The sequence below is a fragment of the Myxine glutinosa genome, chromosome 10 (genome assembly GCF_964187855.1).
Source record: "Myxine glutinosa chromosome 10, kmMyxGlut1.1, whole genome shotgun sequence".
NCBI lineage: Eukaryota > Metazoa > Chordata > Myxini > Myxiniformes > Myxinidae > Myxine > Myxine glutinosa.
Window position 1 is genome coordinate 94,645,334 of NC_136270.1, and position 22,391 is coordinate 94,667,724.

At 49.7% G+C, this 22,391-nt stretch overlaps 1 long non-coding RNA gene across 3 annotated transcripts in view; it reads right to left on the minus strand.

Moving 5' to 3' along the window:
* Window positions 1–22,391, minus strand: part of LOC137433946 (uncharacterized) — a 737,502-nt gene that overhangs the window by 432,036 nt on the left and 283,075 nt on the right. For all 3 annotated transcript variants that reach the window (XR_013624782.1, XR_013624783.1, XR_013624784.1), the window contains exon 3: window positions 7,364–7,559. This is a non-coding gene — a long non-coding RNA (uncharacterized LOC137433946). The remainder of the gene's footprint in view (window positions 1–7,363; window positions 7,560–22,391) is intronic.

Here is a 22,391-nt window from a genome sequence, read left to right on the forward strand (position 1 = left end):
CTTGCGCGACTTGGACTTCGTGTACGACTGTACGTCTACCTGGATGACATCCTCGTCGCAAGCGCGTCCCGTGAGGAGCACCTCCGCCATCTCCGCACGCTCTTCGAACGCCTGGGCCGGCATGGCCTGATCATCAACCCCGCCAAGTGCCGGTTCGGCGTCACCGAAATCGACTTTTTGGGGCACCGCGTCACCAGGCACGGGGCCATCCCCTTACCGGCCAAGGTGGAGGCGGTCAGGGGTTTTCCGCACCCCCGCACGATCAAGGGGCTCCAGGAGTTCCTGGGCATGGTGAACTTTTATCACCGTTTCCTGCCCCGCATCGCCCAGCTCCTGCGCCCCCTGCACGGGGCCCTCCGGGGGAAGCCGGGCAAAGGCGACGTTGCCTGGACCGAGCAGATGGACGTGGCGTTCGCGGGCGCGAAGCTCGCCTTGGCTAACGCCACCATGCTCGCGCACCCGGCGCCTGATGCACCGATCGCTCTCACCACCGACGCGTCGGACTATGCGGTGGGTGCGGTGCACGAGCAATGGGTGAAGGGAGCTTGGCAGCCGCTGGCGTTTTTTAGCCGGCAGCTCCACCCGCACGAACGGCGGTACAGACCTTCGACCCCGAACTGCTCGGGCTCCACCTGGCGGTCCGGCACTTCCGCCATCTGCTCGAGGGCCGCCCGTTCGCGGCCTTCGTCGACCACAAGCCCCTGGTCTTCGCGATGGCCAAGGTCGCTGAGCCGTGGTCGGCCCGGCAGCAGCGTCACCTCTCGGCCGTGTCCGAGTACACGATGGACATCCCGCACGTCGCGGGGAAGGACAACCCAGTGGCGGATTGCCTTTCCCGGTCTGTCGCCCACGCGGTCCACCTTGGGATCGACTGTGCTCGGATGGCGGCGGACCAGTCCGCCGACCCCGCTGTCCAGGCTTTTCGGACCGCCGTCACGGGCCTCCGCGTCACCGAGGTGCCGTTCAACGGCGCGGGCACGGCCCTCTTGTGCGACGTCTCCCTCGGCCGGCCTCGCCCCATCGTGCCCGCTGGCTGGCAGCGCCGGGTTTTTGACGCCATCCACGGCCTGTCCCACCCGCGCACGAAGGCCTCCCAGAAGCTGGTCGCCGACAAGTTCGTCTGGCATGGCCTCCGGAAGGCCGTCCGCGATTGGGCCAGGACGTGCCTCGCGTGCCAGCGCGCGAAGGTTCACCGCCACACCCAGGCCCCGTTGGCCCCGTTGGCCCCGTTTACTGTGCCCGAACGTCGGTTCGACCACGTTCACGTGGACTTGGTGGGACCTCTGCCCCCCTCGCGGGGTTTCACCCACGTCCTCACCATGGTGGACCGCACCACCCGGTGGCCGGAGGCCGTGCCTTTGGCAGCAACGACGGTGGCGGATGTTGCGCAGGCGTTCATCGCCACTTGGGTTGCCCGGTTCGGCGCCCCCTCGGACATCTCGTCCGACCGTGGCCCCCAGTTCACCTCGGAGCTCTGGGGGGCGGTAGCGCGGGGGCTCGGCGTCCAGCTGCACCGCACCATGGCCTACCACCCCCAGGCCAACGGCCTGTGCGAGCACTTCCATCGCGCCATGAAGGCCGCGATCCGGGCCAGCCTCCGCGACGGCGGCTGGGTCGACAGGCTCCCCTGGGTCATGCTTGGCCTCAGGACGGCGCCCAAGGACGACCTGCGCACATCCACGGTGGAGTTGGTCTTCGGACAACCGCTGCGGGTGCCAGGCCAGTTCCTCCCCGACTCCACGGCACCATGGTCCGCGGCGCAGCAGTGCTCCGCCCTGCAGGAGACCGCCCGGAGGTTCGCCCCGGTGCCGACGGCGCACCACGGTTGCCCGCCAATGCATGTCGCCCCGGAGCTTCGCATGGCGGAGTACGTGTTCGTCCGCCACGACGCCCACCGGACACCGCTGCGGCCCCCGTACGACGGGCCCTTCCACGTGCTGGAGACCGGGGCGAAGCATTTCAACCTGGACATCGGCGGTACTCCTGACCGCGTCTCCGTGGACCGCCTCAAGCCGGCCCACCTCGACTTGGACCACCCCCCGCCAGCGGCTCTGCCCCCGCGTCGGGGCTGCCCCCCGGCGGGCGGACCCCCGGCACCGCCCAACCCTGCCGTCACGCCACCCCCCTGCCCTGCACCCATCCCAGATGCCGCCAGAGGCATCCCAGATGGCATCCCGGCACCCCAGCCGCCGCCAGCCACCAGGGGGCGCTTCAGCCGGGTCATCCGGTTGCCCCGCAAGCTGACCCTTCAGGTGCGCGGGAATTCTGGGGGGGCGCGTGTGGCGGACACGATGGCTCGCTGGCGCAGTGACATAATTCCGCGCACCAGTGGGTCTCGGCCACGCCCCAAGTGAGGCGTGGCCTCCGGATATACACGCGGGCTCGCAGCCCCGAGCACGGCAGTGCTGATGAGTGAGCATCTAATAAAGAGCTCGACCTAACCCAAAGCGTTGTGGCCTACCTTTGTTTAACGTGTGTGCCCCAGCACCCACACCACATCCCACATGTATATACATGTTTAAAGTGTATGTGCCCTCCCCCCCTCCCCCACCCGGCAACGCTGGGTACTTCTGCAAGTAACTAATGAAATAAAAACGAAGAAATATCTCTCTCTGGGTAATTTCCTGAAACTCGGTGAAATTCGCTGAAATTCGCTCGGTGCATCGGTGAAATATTTTATTTGGGCGGTGTATAATTGCTTCGAACGAAATATCTCTTAGCAATTTCCTATCTGTGTTTCATGTCCATGCACACGTGAAATGGAGTTTGTTTTTGCACACGTGAAATGAACATGTGAACCCTTACTTCCGGATAATAATGTTGAATGAAATAAAAACGAAGAAATATAGTGGGGTCACCCATGGGAATCCCACGGGCATGGACGTGTGTGACATTTCGACATATTGAGTTCGATGCTGCACATTCAGTTTCACAAAATTGTTACTGGCAATTTATCAGATGCACAAATGATGTAATCTACACAACGTATTTACTTCTGATAATATGTGAATGCATGTGCGTGCACACCCACACACACATACACACATATACACACACAAACACACGTACAACCACACACATATATACACACACATACATACACACACATACACCCACGTACACCCAAACACATATATACACACACACACACACACACACACACACACACACACACACACACACACACACACACACACACACACACACACACACATCTCGTTTTTTCATTTCTGTTCCTCACAATTTTGTCTCTCTCTTATTCACACACACACACACACACACACACACACACACACACACACACACACACACACACACACACACACACACACACACACACACACACACACACACGTACACCCACACCCACACACATGTACACCCACACACACACACACACACACACACACATGTCCCACATGTATATATCCCACATCCCACATGTACATACATGTTTAAAGTGTACGTGCTTTTCCCCACTCCCCCGCCCGGAAACGCTGGGTACTTCTGCTAGTAACTAATGAAATAAAAACGAAGAAATATCTCCACTGATCTCTATAATAACTGGATGGGCGGAGACGCCTCATTGGATGATGCAAAACCGCCGCCATCTTGGAACCCCCAAAAAGAGCGATGCCTTGTACTAACTATACGATGACCGTCACCAAACACTGCACCCAAATGACAATAACTATTATTATAATAAACATAAAAGATATATAATATGATGTTTTATATAGCGCTTGAATCATACTTGAATATCAAAACGCTTTGGAAGGATAAATTTTAGGCTTTTAGTGAGAACTGTCCAACTCACTTTGCGGATGTTCATTAGCAACGCATTCAAATACGTGTTTCATAACAGAACCAGTGCTATATTAAAACATAAATTGCACCTACTTCATATGGTGTATATAGTGTATAATAGTTATGGTTACTATAGGTTGTTTGTTCTTGCCAACTCCAGGTTATCCTCATTAATAATTGTCTAAGTTTCAGTTAAATGAGGAGGTGCATTTTGGTTTCTATTCAGCGTCAGATATCTGAAAATTTATCATAATGATGTATACATGGATTGAGAAGATGTTGTTATTCAGTGTATCCGAAGTGAATTACAAGGTTAAGTTCAGCTTAAAACGCCATTCAAACAAGCATTTTAACATACTTTTGAACAATCTTGGAAAATGCAGCAAAAAAACTTAATTATTATTTATAACAAATTTATTGTATGATTTATTGTGCAAAAGAATTTGTCTTGTAGATATAGTACCAATACATCAAGAGCGAGATTCCAACAATTACAAAATGAAACAAAGTAATTACAAAACACATGTATAGGAATTATTAATAAATTTGGCAAGATGCAACTTTCACTGAAACAATAATAACAAACCCAAATATTTGTGCAAATAAAAATTACATGTGCAAAAATGATGTCACCATATTAACTAGGTAAGTAATAACAAACATATACAACATCCATGTCACATTTGACAGTATATAAACAGGACTTGTGGACATTAATGTTCCACAAAATACTGAAGTTCACAATGAAGAACACTACATGGACGCAAACCACTGATCTCTATAGTTATTATAGAGATCAGTGCACAAAACACACAACTAGATTCAATTCACTGATGCTTGAACAGCACTAATCTTGACATTTGCTTTCGCACTTTATCACCAGTAATAATTTCTGTGTGTTCTTTTCCCATGTGGAAAAGCTTTATTTTGCTGTAGCAGGATGAAGCCATGGTCACCAGCTTGTGGATGTGGTTGTCTTCCACTGCTGTATCGAACTGGTGCGAATGGAGATCAGGAAAAAGATTCATTGCAGATGAGTTTTTTAGTACACTCCTTGCCACTGCGGAACAGATTCCTTGACCTTGTGGAAGTTTTCCATCCGATATTTTCATCATACGTTGAAAACATTTCTCAGTTTCCATGCATACGGAGACGATGCTTGAGGATGCCTTCTCCAGGCCTCCACGGTCCTGCATGGCCACAAACTGGTGGCTCTCTCCATTGATAGCACCCAATGCTTTCGTGCACTGCATGCAACTTGTTCTTTTCCGCATCATGCGTACCACAAAACCAGCAATGTAGTTGACAGCAGCTTCTTTGTACTCTGACACCTCCTCAAAATTCGGTGTATCTGCATAATCATGTTCATCTGCAGTGGGATCTCTGATGAGCAGGTCATATTTTCTTGCCACGTTAACTGTGGATTGCGATACGTTGTCAATGTGGAGAACATCAGTTCTGTCCAAGATTGCACAATTTCCTGTTCCGTTCTTGACTGCATGTCGGACCAGAAGGCGCTTATACGCCGCCTTGAACTGTCTCGCTGTGGGATTGTTGTTGAAGCCACCTCGTGCCCGTACAGCTGCAAAGAATAGTTCGATGTGATCCTGACTGAATTTGTATGTCAGGAGATATGTCAGAGGGGCATTTGGTGAATCAACAAGTTCAGAGAACAAGTTGATTGTGCTCTCCATGCTAACAATAAAACCAATGAACCCTGTCTTCCGAGGACCGAGATGCATCGGAGAGCCTGATCTATCTTTCAGACTGAGGAGGAATTCTTTGGCTCCTTCCATTATTTTCCACCATCTGTCTTTGTTGGTTTTCCTCATAGGTGCTTTGAAGCCTTTCCCAAGGGGATTTCTGCTGTTCAACACATCAAAGGCACTGTCGATGTGCCTGATAAATTCCACTGTCGCTTCACATCCCTTGAACTGTGGCAGTTGGAGACCCTCATTGCAGTATTGCAATGCATCAGCAACACTGGCACTGAAAACTTGCGCAGCGAGATTTACCTTCATCTTCTGCTTCTTCCACTGTATGTGAGCACTCCTCAGTTTATTTCCAAGACGAAGTCCTTCGGATTTTTGGAGAGCGTTCAACTCTTCAATGTACAGCCACCTTACAGTCCTGCAATCACTGGTCTGGAAAAGTCCACCGTCTGCCAATGCATTCCGCAACAGCTGTTGAGGCAGGCATCTAGAATCACATGCACTCTTTGGGTTGGATCAGCTGGATGGGCGAAAGATGGATCCAATGCAGTGACATCGATTTTTGCACCCAAACAACGCATCATGGCCAGGTGACAAGAAGGTCCATCACATGTAAGCGAGACGGCTCGAACACCTGCCTCATGTAGATGGTGAAAGCATTCCGTGACAACATTAGCGCGGTGCTCGCCATTCATGGTAACTATGAGGAAATATCCCAAGGGTATTTTCCAAGATTCATTCACCGATACGGCCATGAACACCAGAGCATCTCTTGCCACCGGTGTAGAATCATCAAATTTCCCACTACCGATGTCGACATATCCATGGTATCTTCCATTGGCGAATTCAACATGCTTGCGAATTGCAATCTCATCAAACATGATGGCACACACAACCTCCTTCCCTTGGCTTGCATAGTCTTTGGCGCGCATTTGTAGGGCATTAAATACAGCCTTGGTGAAACCTGGATCTCCTTCGATGCCCTTGTACCATGACCTAATTTGACGTGGATGTGGCAAGGCCAAATCAAAAGACTCTCTCACATAGTCATATGCTTTACTGGAGTAAAACTGAAGAGTCATAGCAAATGATCTTAGTTCCTCTGGATAGGATGCAGATTTATTCGTATTGCTCAGAATTCTCTTCATGACTTCTTTTGGAATACCACTGAATGTTGTCTCCAACATTTCCGCACAATTTGTGGTGATCAAGTTCTTATCACGCAAAGATGTCACAACCACACTCATATCATTCACTTTTTGCAACAAACGCCTTGTTTTCTGCTTTTCAAGTTTTAGTTTCTTATTGCAACTTTGCAGCTGAGCACTGGCGTCATCCAATTTGTGTTTCAATTTTCTTGGAGATGCCATCGTGGCATAGGAGTGGTCTTGGTGGCACATGGACTCAGATGTTGGATCAGGTTGAGTGGACTCTGTGCTGGAGCCTGGTTCAGTGGTGCAGTCGTTCCTGACTTTGGTTTGTCTGCGAGTTGTAGCTTTCTGGAAATTAAATATTAAAAATAATTATATTCCAGTATATATCTATCCAGAACAACTTTACAAATGCTCTGGTGCTTTATAATACGAGCTGTACGAGATCAGGATCTCAAAAAACCTTAGAATCACATTTTGCGTAATATCTCAGGAACTAATTGACATAGAAACACAAGGCTGATTGCGTTGGAATCGTCTCAAGAAGGCATCCTGAGACTGCTGAATTCACATCGTCTTGTGTAATGCAGTGAAATCGATAGCAATTACATCAGCTAACATCAAATGACAAAAGACATGAAACTTAATTTGTTGTTGAAAATGTACTCATGAGATCATGACATTTGCATTTACCTTCTGAAGGTGGTCAGGAAATCCAAAAATGGTGGGAACTGCATTTGGCCTCAGACGAACTGTTTGACCAGTCCTGTCAAAACTGTCGTCTGTGAAATGGTCGGAACAGAGACGTGATCTTGAATTAGGTAGCCACTTGTCCCTCTTTGTGTTCAACACCCACCTCCGTAGCCTTTCTGGATCACAGTGTGGGAACCTGCATGCCAAATACATTCTGTTAACGTCATCCTTGCATTGGTTGACAGATGTTGTCATGAAATATAACAATAGTCGGTCATGATAAAATGAAAATGGGAATTCCCACACAGGGAGAACAAAATTTACTATAAACAATACTTGTCGGTTGACATAAAAATAAAAGTAAAATTTGAAATTATAGTCTGTATTTTTGTTTGCTGCTAGGCCAAAATTATTTTGTTCTTTGCCTGATTATCAACAGCAGTTCTGCAAGTTGAAGATCTGTTATAACAAGTTAGAACAGACCAGGGATAAACCCATGCAATTAAATATTTCCTGCTCTAATATGTGCCTCTGTACGCTGATACATTGAGATCACTGTCAAAGAGTCATTCCACAAATGAATAAACAGTCAACAATTACATTTTAGTGCATAAATTATACAATTGCTGGTCAACTTAGTCCTAGCGAACTAGCAGACCCGGGCAATGTCACTGTGCAGGTTAATATTTCATCAATGACAATTCACAATATGCGGTCCGCTAGGGCTACGTGAGCCTGACGACAAGGCCCGACAGACATTGAAAATCAAAGTCATGAAGAAAAAATTTAAAACTTACTGATGGAAAGTCACTCCTTTCTCTCTTTTGTTGCGCTCATCGCGGTTTGTACAACCAAACGAAACGCACGCAGGCATCCTGTCGCTTGTCACAATAAAATTCTTAAAAGAGTTGATTTGCAATCCAAAATTACTATAAATATCTAGCTTTTATGGCAGCATTCACCAGGTCCGCAAGCACGCAACAAGTCGAATGAACGATTGTTTTGGGGGTGTCAAGATGGCGCCAGGTCACTTCCTGTTGCCTCAACGAGAATAGGCCAATCACCATTAGTCCACCCATCCAGTTATTATAGAGATCAGTGAATATCTCTCGGTAATTTCCTGAAACATATTTTACTTCCGGATAATAATGTTGAATGAAATAAGAAAGAACGAAGACATACATGTCGTTTTTGTGCCGACTCTCATAAAACGTAAAAGTAATAAATGTTAACGGAAAAGAAAAAGCGAATTTTTAATATATGTCGACATTTTCCCCGAATGTTATTTTAGGCGGTGTATTTTCGTGTATCATCGTGGCGCGATTTTTATAAATATATCTCGGCAATTTCCCGTGTGTGCATGAATGTTCTCAATTATTTCTGACACCGAGTCTAAAACCATCGATAAAAATTAAATCAGATGGTGAATTCGATAAAATGGGCGTTTCGTTTACAGGCCTTTGAGAAATCATTTCGTTCTATAAACGGAAACTTTCTTGGGATTCTCTTCCCGTTTTTTTTCAACCGAGTCTGACACTATGTTAGCGACTGTTAAAAATGAAATGATATATCGAATTAGAATTGAAATAAACCTGTGTGAGAGAGAAAGACAGCACGGGCCTAACTAAACAGGCCTCAAAGCTATTCGAGTTAATAAAATGGTGGATATTTGTTTACATGAAGCCTCTCCAAGAATGGGTGGAGCTATGGGTGGAGCTCCTCTGCAAACGGACTAAGCCACACCCCCGGACAGACGTCCAACAGAATCACCGTAGCCTATTATAATATAGACTAGTGGGGTCACCCGTGGGAATCCCACGGGCATGGACGTGTGTGACATTTCGACATATTGAGTTAGATGCTGCACCTGTTTCACAATAACACACACACACACACACACACACACACACACACACACACACACACACACACACACACACACACACACACACACACACACACACACACACTCACACACACACACCTCGTTTTTTCATTTCTGTATCTCACAATTCGGTCTCTCTCTTATTCACACACCCACACAAACACACACACACACACACACACACACACACACACACACACACACACACACACACACACACACACACACACACGTACACATACACACACACACACACACATGCACGCACACGTACACACACATGTACACCGACACATGCATATACACATACACATACACATATGGATACACACACATGCACACACATACACATACACATACACACACACAGACACACACACACACATGCATACACATACACACATATACATACATACACACACACACACACACACGCACACACACATGTACACCCACACACATATATATACACATACAGACACACATATATACACATACAGACACACACATATATACACATACACACATATATACACACACATACACATGTGTACACACACATGTACACCGACACACATGCACACACATACACATATGCACATACACATATACACACACATATATATATACACATACACACATGTACACCCACACACACATACACACACACACACAAACACACACACACACACATATACACATACAGACATATATATACACATACACATATATGCACGCACACACGCACGCACACACACACACACACACACACACACACACACACACACACACACACACACACACACATATATGCACGCGCGCGCACACGCACACACACACACACACGTCCCACATGTATATATCCCACATCCCACATGTATATACATGTTTAAAGTGTACGTGCCCTCCCCCCCTCCCCCCCTCCCCCGTCCGGCAACGGTGAGTACTTCTGCTAGTAACTAATGAAATAAAAACGAACAAATATCTCTGGGTAATTTCCTGAAACTAGGTGAAATTCGCTGAAATTCGCTCGGTGTATCGGTGAAATATTTTATTTGGGCGGTGTAGAATTGCTTCGAACGAAATATCTCTTAGCAATTTCCCGTCTGTGTTTCATGTCCATGCACACGTGAAATGGAGTTTGTTTTTGCACACGTGAAATGAACATGTGAACCTTTACTTCCGGATAATAATGTTGAATGAAATAAAAACGAAGAAATATAGTGGGGTCACCCGTGGGACATTTCGACATATTGAGTTAGATGCTGCACATTCAAAATGGTTACTGGCAATTCATCAGATCCAGAAATGGTGTAATGAACACAATTTATTTATTTCACATAATATGTGACTCCTCACTCCTCTCTACCTGACACTCTCCTCTCTCCACCTGACACTCTCCTCTCTCCACCTGACACTCTCCTCTCTCCACCTGACACTCTCCTCTCTCCACCTGACACTCTCCTTTCTCCACCTGACACTCTCCTCTCTCCACCTGACACTCTCCTCTCTCCACCTGACACTCTCCTCTCTCCACCTAGCACTCCTCTCCTCTCCAATCCCTCACATTCCTCTCCTCTCCAATCCCTCACCTCTCCAATCCCTCACACTCCTCTCCTCTCCAATCCCTCACTCTCCTCTCCAATCGCTCCTCACTCGCCTCTCCAATCGCTCCTCACTCGCCTCTCCAATCGCTCCTCACTCGCCTCTCCAATCGCTCCTCACTCGCCTCTCCAATCGCTCCTCACTCGCCTCTCCAATCGCTCCTCACTCGCCTCTCCAATCGCTCCTCACTCGCCTCTCCAATAGCTCGTCACTCGCCTCTCCAATCGCTCCTCACTCGCCTCTCCAATCGCTCCTCACTCACCTCTCCAATCGCTACTCACTCGCCCCTCCAATCGCTCCTCACTCGCCTCTCCAATCGCTCCTCACTCGCCTCTCCAATCGCTCCTCACTCGCCTCTCCAATCGCTCCTCACTCACCTCTCCAATCACTCCTCACTCGCCTCTCCAATCGCTCCTCACTCGCTTCTCCAATCGCTCCTCACTCGCCTCTCCAATCGCTCCTCACTCGCCTCTCCAATCGGCTTTCCCCGTCTCGTTTCTCTCGTTTTTCTCCCGTCTCGTTCTTTTTCTTGCTCCAAATCGGCCCGTCTCGCCCGTCTCGCCCGTCGGCCCGTCTGGCCCGTCTCGCCCGTCGGCCCGTCTCGCCCGTCGGCCCGTCGGAATCGGAAATCGGGCCGTCTTGCTTTCTTGCTTGCGCGTAAATAAATTGTGTTCATTACGCCATTTCTGGATCTGATGACTTGCCAGTAACCATTTTGTAAAAATGAATGTGCAGCATCTAACTAACTCAATATGTCGAAATGTCACACACATCCATGCCCGTGGGATTCCCACGGGTGACCCCGCAAGTTTGCATTGACGTTCGTCGACGGATTAGTTCGCCCGTCTCATTCGCTTTCTTGCTACATCCTGTTCAAGTCTGCGTTCTTCATCGACCATCTCATTCATTTTGGAAATAGAAGTTTCCACGCAGCGCATGAATTGTCACGATCCTCAAGAGGAAGTGTCTCGTAATCATCAAATGATAAATGGCAAGTAAATTATATTGTGGAAAATTAAAGATTTCAAATAAACCTATTTAAAGTGTATGCGCACATAACTAATAAAAAAAACGAATAAATTCCCCGTCCTGAAATTTCCTGAAACATATTTTACTTCCGGCTAATAATGTTGAATGAAATAAAAACGAAGAAATATATGTCGGCATCATTGTTGACGTTTTTGTGACGACTGTCATCAAACGAAAAAGTAATATATCTTAACGGAAAAGCAAAAGCGAATTTTTAATATATATCGACACATTGCCGTCGGTGTCATGTTGGGCGGTGTATGATACACCATGACGCGATTTTAAAAAATATATCTCTGCATTTTCCCGCGTGTGTGGAATGTTTATGGAAAATTAAAGATTTCAAATAAACCTATTTAAAGTGTATGCGCACATAACTAATAAAAAAAACGAAGAAATATCTCGGTAATTTCCTGAAACATATTTTACTTCCGGCTAATAATGTTGAATGAAATAAAAACGAAGAAATATATGTCGGTGTGGTGGACACAAAAGCCCACTGGCGTGGTGACATCATTCCACGCACGAAGTGGGCGGTGGCCACGCCCGAGGGGTAGGCGTGGCCTCATGATATACACCGGGCGACCAGCCCGGGGGAGTTGAGTGTTACAGTGTAGTCTTACAATGTAGACTTACAATAAAGACATTTATATGTTACCGCTTGTCCGCTTCCTCCTTGCTCACAAGCAGCGCGCGTAACGCCGCGTTTTACTGGTGACCCTCGACGTTGGATCTGCCGGAGCGATCCTTCCACACGCGACGCCATCGCCATGGCCGCCTTCGTCAAACTTCCGGAATTTTGGGAGGCTCAGGCCGAAGTCTGGTTCGTCCAGGCCGAAGCCCAATTTCAGCTTCGGCGCCTCACCAACGACGACCTGCGCTACTGCCATGTCGTCGCCTCCCTCGGGCCCGGCACGGCCGCTCGAGTTGTGTCCGTCCTTCGCCACCCACCGGACGGCCACAAGTACGAGGCACTCAAGCGGCTACTCCTAGCCACGTTCGGCCTCACGGACGACGCACGGGCCGATCGCCTCCTGGATCTCCCCGAGCTCGGTGAGACGCGCCCGTCGGTCCGAATGGACCATATGCTGTCACTGTTGGGCGACGAAGCCCCCGGTTCGCTATTCCGGGCGCTTTTCCGTCACCAACTTCCAGCGCAGGTTCGCCTCGCGTTGGCCGGGACCGGGCTAACGGAACCCCGAGCATTGGCGGCCGAGGCGGACAAGTACTTCGCTGCTTCGGACACGCGGGCGAGCGTTGGCGTGGCCGTCACGGCCTTCGACGCTGATGTTCCACAGCATCATCTTCTACAGCACGCTGTGGTTCAGCAGCATGCTGATACGCACCTCGTGAACGCCGCCACGCCCCGCCCACCGCCGCAGCGAAAACCGCCACCGCGGGGAAACCCGTCGACTCCACCGGCCTGGCGGAGCCAGCCGCGCTCCTCCAGCTCCACCACCTGGTGCTGGTTCCACGCCAAGTTCGGCCACGAAGCTCGGCGGTGTCATCCGCCGTGCTCCTTCAACGGGTCGGGAAACGCCCGGGCCGGCGCTCAATTGTGGCGATGAGCGCCGGCCGTTCGAGCAGCCTGCTGTTCATAACGGACACCTTCTCCGGGCGCCGTTACCTGTGCGACACGGGAGCACAGGTGAGTGTCATTCCCGCCGGCACGTCAGACAAGCACGCCGCGGGTGGGGGCCCCGCGCTGCTTGCCGCGAACGGGACGCCCATCCGTACGTACGGAAAACGCTGCCTCTCTCTGCGGTTTGGAGGGCAGGTTTTCCGATGGACGTTCGTCACCGCCGACGTGCCCATGGCACTGCTTGGCGCGGACTTCCTGTGCGCTAATGGGCTCCTGGTCGACGTCAAGCGCAGACGGCTTGTCCAGGCCGAGACGTTCAGCTCGCTCGCATGTGTGTTGCCCAGCTCAACGAGCGGCTTGCCAAGCGGCTTGCCGAACGATTCGGTTCCGGCCACGTTGGTCTGTACGCTTCCGGCAGCGGACGCATTCACCCGCCTCCTCGCCGGCTTCCCGGCCCTCACGCGGCCCACCTTCTCGGCGGGGGCCGTCAAGCACGGGGTGGCCCATCACATCCCCACCGTCGGGCCACCGGTCTACGCCCGGGCACGCCGCCTCGAACCGACGCACGTCGCCCCGGAGCTTCGCACGGCGGAGTACGTCTTCGTCCGCCACGATGCCCATCGGACACCACTGCGGCCCCCGTACGACGGGCCTTTCCGCGTGCTGGAGACCGGGGCGAAGCACTTCACCCTGGACATCGGCGGTACTCCTGACCGCGTTTCGGTAGACCGCCTCAAGCCGGCCCACCTCGATGTGGACCATCCACCGCCAGTGGCCCGACCCCCACGTCGGGGCCGCCCTCCTGCGGGCGGAACCCCGGCACCGCCCAGCCCCGCCGCCACGGCGCCCCCCGGTCCTGCACCCATCCCAGGGGCAGCCAGGGGCATCCCACCTGGTATCCCTGCACCCCGGACGCCGCCGATCGCCAGGGGGCGCTTCGGCCGGGTCATTCGTCTGCCCCGCAAACTGGCCCTCCAGGTGCGCGGGAATTCTGGGGGGGCGCGTGTGGTGGACACAAAAGCCCACTGGCGTGGTGACATCATTCCACGCACGAAGTGGGCGGTGGCCACGCCCGAGGGGTAGGCGTGGCCTCATGATATACACCGGGCGACCAGCCCGGGGGAGTTGAGTGTTACAGTGTAGTCTTACAATGTAGTCTTACAATAAAGACATTTATATGTTACCGCTTGTCCGCTTCCTCCTTGCTCACAAGCAGCGCGCGTAACGCCGCGTTTTATCGGCATCATTGTTGTCGTTTTTGTGACGACTGTCATCAAACGAAAAAGTAATATATCTTAACGGAAAAGCAAAAGCGAATTTTTAATATACTAGGACGTGCCCGTACGTGGGTGCCCGTTCCTTGCCAAAAAAAAATAAAAATTTTTTTTTCCAAATTTAAATCATGTTTACCTCCCTGTCTTTGCTAGCCATGACATTCGATGCCATTGACCATTGCCACTCCTACGCCACGGTGAGGCGACAGGGTAGGATTTGTAGGAGACCTGAAAGTGCAGTGTCAGTATGTATTCCATGTTCGAATTGTTTTAGTTTTAAAATAGTAAAAAAAAAAAAAGGTTTGCAAAGCATATCACCAAATTGAAACAGAATTGAAACAGAGCAGAATTCGTTATTATTATTATATTACTACAAATTATTACAAATTATTACATTACAAATTTTATTCGTTAATGTTAATTCGCTGCCATCACCCTCTGCCATCACCCTGCCATCACCCTCCCATCACCCTGCCATCACCCTCCCATCACCCTGCCCCATCACCCTGCCCCATCACCCTCCCATCTCCCTCCCATCACCCTCCCATCACCCTCCCATCACCCTGCCATCTCCCTCCCACCACCCTCTGCCATCACCCTCTGCCATCACCCTCCCATCACCCTGCCATCACCCTCTGCCATCACCCTCTGCCATCACCCTCTGCCATCACCCTCTGCCATCACCCTCTGCCATCACCCTCCCATCACCCTGCCATCACCCTCTGCCATCACCCTCTGCCATCACCCTCTGCCATCACCCTCTGCCATCACCCTCCCATCACCCTCCCATCACCCTGCCATCACCCTGCCCCATCACCCTGCCCCATCACCCTGCCCCATCACCCTGCCCCATCACCCTCCCATCTCCCTCCCAAACAAAGAATAATAGAAATTGTCTACATGTACATTGTACACACCTTTATGTCGTTAGCACCTCTTCATAAACAACATTGCAGAGGAAACGGCGCTTCTTCTTTGTTTCCTCGTCCTGGGCAAGAATGCGGAGGCTGCTGGATCTGCCAACCCTACAGGCCGCCACGTAGAACTGACAATGGCTGAAGAAGTCTCTTGGGCAGAAGATCCCAACATGGTGTAGCGACTGCCAAAAGAAGGTGTGCACTTATTTTGATGAATTCTTTTCGAAACAATTTTTCTTCAATCAATAAATAAATAATAAGAATTGTCCACATGTACACACCTGTATGTCGTTAGCAGGTCTTCATAAACAACATTGCTGAGTAAACGGCACTTCTCCAGGAGATCCTAACATGGTGTACGACTGCCAAAAGAAGTTGTGCACTTTTTTTGATGAATTCGTTTCGAAACAATTTTTCTTCAATAAATAAATAATAATAAAAATTGTCTACATGTACATTGTACACACCTTTATCTCGTTAGCACCTCTTCATAAACAGCATTGCAGAGGAAACGGCGCTTCTTCTTTGTTTCCTCGTCCTGGGCAAGAATGCGGAGGCTGCTGGATCTGCCAACCCTAAAGGCCGCCACGTAGAACTGACAATGGCTGAAGAAGTCTCTTGGGCAGAAGATCCCAACATGGTGTAGCGACTGCCAAAAGAAGTTGTGCACTTATTTTTATGAATTCTTTTCGAAACAATGTTTGTTCAATCAATAAATAAATAATAAGAATTGTCCACATGTACACACCTGTATGTCGTTAGCAGCTCTTCATAAACAACATTGCTGAGGAAACGGCACTTCTCCAGGAGATCCTAACATGGTGTACGACTGCCAAAAAAAGTTGTGCAATTTTTTTGATGAATTCTTTTCGAAACAATTGTTCTTCAATAAATAAATAATAATAAAAATTGTCTACATGTACATTGTACACACCTTTATCTCGTTAGCACCTCTTCATAAACAACGTTGCTGAGGAAACGGCGCTTCTTCTTTGTTTCCTCGTCCAGGGCAAGAATGCGGAGGCTGCTGGATCTGCCAACCCTACTGGCCGCCACGTAGAACTGACCATGGCTGAAGAAGTCTCGTGTGCAGAAGATCCCAACATGGTGTAGCGACTGTCCTTGGGATTTATTCACAGTCATGGCAAAGCAGGGTCGTACCGGAAACTGCCGACGCCGCAGAGTGAACGGGAACATGTTGTCAGATGGACTCAAGGTTATGCGTGGAATGAGCAATGTGCGTCCAGAATTGACACCCATCACAGATTGTGCAACCAACAGATTTGGAAGGATCTGAAGTATGATGTACCTTGAGCCATTGCAGTGCCCGCTTTGCTGGTCGAAGTTTCGCAGCAGCATGATTACCATACCCACCTTGAGAGAGATTCGATGTGGCAGCATACCAGATGGACAGAGGGTGTTCAGGAACTCAGGCGGATACAAATGATCACCCTCAGATTCCGCTGTATCGACGCTACAGCAAACATGTTCCTCCCCTGGAAATATGGTCGTCATGTAGGCATTTACCTGATCGACTTCGGAATTGGTCGGACATAGTATAACACGCTCGCATAGCCACTTGGGGTTGCTAATGTTGTTATGCAAGTCTTCGTACACCCAAGTGACAATATCCTGAAGTTTTTCACCTGGAAGAATGAGCGGTTCCCTGAGCTCAATAGCAAATTCACCCTCTTCTGGATTGACAGGAATCTTCCCTTCACCCAGATCCAGCAGGAATTTTGCAAAAGCAGATTCGTCCTGTTGTTCTCCAGCACCCTGCATGATCCTCATGTTTACTCTGAGACGAAGTATCTGCACTTTTCTCCACAGTTATGAGCTCTTGAAGCACCTTCCAACTATGTCAATACGGCTACCGTGTGGCACAACAGTAAGGATCTGCCTCCAGTCACCACTGAAAACCATTGCGATGCCGCCAAATGGTTCCTCTGAGCCCCGAAGCCACTGGAATGTTCGATCTGCTGCCTCCAATGCGCGACGATCCATCATTGAAACCTCATCCACCACCATTAGATTAGTCATGCGTATGAGTGCTGCAGTGGGGTCATTTTCACTGATGTTGCAAGTGGACTCATCAGTGAGAATGAGAGGACACTTGGTCCTACTATGGAAGGTGGCCCCTTTAGGCAGCAGCGTAGCTGCAATACCACTTGCAGCAGTTGCAAGAGCCACTTTGCCCATTGCTCGCACTTTGTTGAGTATATGAGACAATGTGAATGTTTTCCCAGTCCCACCACTTGCATCAACTGCAAGCATGCAGCCATGTCCGTGTTCCACACTCCGCATCACTTTATCGACAACAACGCGCTGCTCGTCATTAAGAAGGCACTCTGTTTGAGCGATGTGAGCCTCAAGTTCTCCTATATTGTGCACTGTTTCGTGCTCGATGACGCGCGGAATGCGAGACTGGAAATGAACTGGTTCAGGCTCAGGAAGGCCAAAGGTCTTACTGAGCGAAAAGCCGTGGCACTCAACTTTGTTCCTCAGCTCTAGTAGCACTGCACTCACAATGCGTCCATTTGGTTCATTCACACCTGCTGCACGCATGAAGTCCTCGCACAGCACATACTTGTGCCTTTCCCAGAACTGCACGTGGTTGCCTCTGAGAACGAATATGAGCATGTTGGCAAATACTTCGCGGACTGCAGGGCCAAATGCAATATTTGCAGCCTCTTCCATAACAGAATCCACCTCCTGGTCATTGTCAACGATGCCATATGCAATGCAGGCTGCCAGATAGGTCTCCATGACCCTACCACCAACACGACGGAGATCCTGAAAGCATGTGGGGCCAGGCACGCGGTACAGTAGCATGCGGAGATAGTACAACTCGGCAGTATGTGAGTTGACGGGAATAATGGGGAGCCGCCCAACCGTATCAGCCTTACGGTTATCCTGGAAACTCAGCCTTCTCTTCCGCAATTGAAACCTTTTCCTCAAGTAGGTGAAGTGTTGGAATACATCTGGATATAGAACATGACGCATGTGTGGATGGAGATTCATGGCTTCGAAAAAGGCGGTGAGGGTTGTTGCAGGGGGTCCTGACTCTGCCACGTTCTGTACGGCACCTTCGTCATTGAACGTGATCACCTGCTCATCCTGTAGATGGAGTGCCAGCATCTCGACTGGTGGGTACTTGCGTTGAATGGGGAAATCGTATATGCGCCAGTATCCCTCAGATGCGGTGATGTAACGCCCTAGTTCGTAGCGTGCCACTTCATCATGTCGTAATGCCTCTCGCATCCTCTCATGAGGCTCTAGTCTGACCAGGCACTGGTCCGGGCCCTTTTCAAGGTATTTGTACAGGTACTTGACACAGGTGACAGCACAGACGATCTCAAGGTTGATGTGAGCATCGTACCTGAGGACAATATATGGATTGTAAGGCACAACCCATGCATTGTTAACTAATACGTTAGCACCGCCTCGTATTGTCTTCATGATGGGATCACCAGGTGCTGCTTCTGCCCGTCTTCTGTACAGGGGATAGGAGTCATCAGAGAAGCTTGTCGTTTGTCGTAGGGCTTTGGGATAGTCCTTTGTGCACTTCCGGTCTGCCATGCAAGGGCTCAAGATGTTCCATTCCCCACATGGGCCGTGAATCATGTGTGATGTCACGATACGGTGTAGTTCCGGATTTGTGAGTCTGTCAGGAATCTCAGCAGAGACCACGCGATCGACATCTGCTGGTGTTCTGGGCTTGTCGCGAGGTACCACGGTCAGGAGCATGTGTATATGGGGAAGGTGACGCTTTTGCGTTTCCTTCACCATCACGTAAGCGTCCACATGCCCCAAGATGTCATGCTTGAGGATGTCTGCGAGGAGTGCTTCCACCTTCATATGAAACACCCGGGCGATGATATCAGGTCTTGCATTGGGTGGCTGACCCTCAAAAACCGATTCTTTAATTTCTGGCCACTTTGGGTTGCAGGTGAATGTTAGGAAAAAGTCTGGTTTTCCCTTGACTCGGACTAAAGCCATTGCATCCTGAAACTCTTTGGCATACCAACGTGGCGACCCATAAATTGACGGTGGCAGAATGGTGAGGCGTCCAGGTAGCACCTCAGCATCACTGTTCAACGCATCAACGATGATCTTATACTTTTCTGCCTTAATTGACTTCTGGTTGCAGCGAATCCAATTGAGACGGTGTGACTCAATTTTTGCCATCATGTCGCATACGTACTGCTGTGTCAACCTTCCACCACGAAGCAGTAGATTGAAGTGATGAGTAGGATCACGTACTTGTAGATGGTAGCGGTAGAAAGTTGTTGGCGTTGTCCCTGCCAACTCAGTGTGGTACCCCTGAGAGCCGCAGGGTAGCAGAAGTATGTATGATAGTGGGTCATACGCTGGATGCATGGCGTCTATTGTCTGTAAACCTCCTCCTCTGAGGTGAACAGCGACTGCCAGCCTTCCAAACTGCTCTGTTGTCATTGCCCCTGGAGCAATGACAGCCACATCGCTGTCTGGTGAGGGAAGGTTGACGGTACCATGATGAAGGTCTCGGCGCCGCGTGCGACCTGTTAACACAATATTCAGTTCATTGGCGCTATCATTATGAACCACATACTCAATGGCTGATTTGAATTGCTGGACGTATGGGTTGCACTCATGAATGGCCTGTTGTGCTCTTAGCAGAAACTGCTCATTCAGGCCACTGTTCGAGGTGTGGGCACGACGATAATCCAGCTCATGGGCTGGATCGTGAAAGTAGATCTGAGCAAAGCGTGGGGTACAACCCAGATCGGCAAGAGGAGCACCAATGTAATGGTAAACCTTACCTTGTATGCGCACTCCAGGATTGAAGCCAGGCATACGTATCTCTCGGACACCGATACTTGCCATTGCCAGCGCGTTGTTGTACTGTTTCGCGTGCTTCACAAAGTCCTGGTTAAGGAAAAGGTTTTTAATAGCATCTGGAGGTTGTGATGGAATTGAACCGGGTTTTGGATTCGTAGGATCATGCATAAGATCGACCTTGCCGTGGTTGCAGCAAAATCCTCTTCTCTCCTCATTCCACACCAAAGCAGCACAATGCGAGCATTTATTGCATTGAAATATTGAGGTCCTGCTCAACGCGTGCCTGTACTCACCATGAAGTACCTCTCGGAAGAAATCGGTATCATCGTATCGAGCAAGGTTGCGATTGTCATGGTGAGCCTGCTCTAGTCTCACACGGTGTACATCCTCATGGCGCAGGGCATCCCTTACTTGCCGGTCTTCTCGCTGGTGAGGGATTTCTTCTGCACGACGCCTTGTCATGCGTCCAGTGTTGTCTGCCAAGCGAGCAGTCCGTTCTTCATCCGTTTCAGCTGCACGACGCCTTGTCACGCGCGTAACGTCGCGTGTCAAGCGAGCAGCGCGTTCTTCATCCGTTTCTTCTGCACGACGCCTTGTCATGCGTCCAGTGTTGTCTGCCAAGCGAGCAGTCCGTTCTTCATCCGGTTCTTCTGCACGACGCCTTGTCATGCGTCGAGTGTTGTCTGCCAAGCGAGCAGTCCGTTCTTCATCCGGTTCTTCTGCACGACGCCTTGTCACGCGCGTAACGTCGCGTGTCAAGCGAGCAGCGCGTTCTTCATCCGTTTGTTCTGCACGACGCCTTGTCATGCGTCCAGTGTTGTCTGCCAAGCGAGCAGTCCGTTCTTCATCCGTTTCAGCTGCACGACGACTTGTCACGCGTCCAGTGTTGTCTGCCAAGCGAGCAGTCCGTTCTTCATCCCTTTCAGCTGCACGACGCCTTGTCACGCGCGTAACGTCGCGTGCCAGGCGAGCAGCTCGTTCTTCGTCAGATTCCATTGCGCGTGCACTACGTGCAGCTTCGTTCCTTCGTTCTCGTAAACGACGACTCGATTGGGGCATTGTCGTTATCTACAATCTATCTATAAGATAGACAGTAAGTATATAGACGGTAAGTATAGATAAGATAGAATAGATAGATAGATCTAACAATAAGACAGTGGGAAGATACAATCGAGACAGTAAGTCGGCACTTTCGTAAGGCCGGAAGTGAAGTCTTCACTGTCCGGAAGTTCGCATATCGCAGTTCCGGTTATTCGCCATTTAGTGTTAATGCTCAATTATTCAATTAGCGCCAACGCATTTTGGCTTTTTGCAATTTAATCGCAAGGAAAAGTAGAAAGAGAAGAGGAAAAAAAATGAAAAGGAAAAACATTCCAAACCGCGAGGGAAAACAACACGGCACGTCGACACAACAACGTGTCCTGTGATTGGCCGTACGTGGCTGCCAGTAGCTGCCCCAAAAAAAAAACTTTCACCGTCCGGCGACTGAATTTTAGGGGAAAAATAAAACGCTCTTCGCTTAAAACAACGCCCTTCGCTCTGACTGAATTGGGACAATGTTTTTATGTTTTTAATTGAATTACTATCCGTAATGGCGCACGCTCTCACAGGAGCTCGAAGGTCGAAGGTCACAGGAAGGTCGCATATCGGTTATGATGAATCGCAAATTAGTTTTAATTAGTTTTAAAACATAGTTTAACGCCAACATAGCGGCAACATAGTTTGCCAACGTGAAATAAATGAATACGCTCTCAAATGTGCCGTCCGAGGCAGAGTCTGTCCGCCACGTTCGGCACACGTGATAGCTCGCTGCTCTCTGATTGGTTGAATCGTTTTTTGGACATAGCTCGCTAACTACTTGTCCGATTAATATGAAACCTTGAAAAGGCACATCCTCGGGTCCCCAGCAATATAC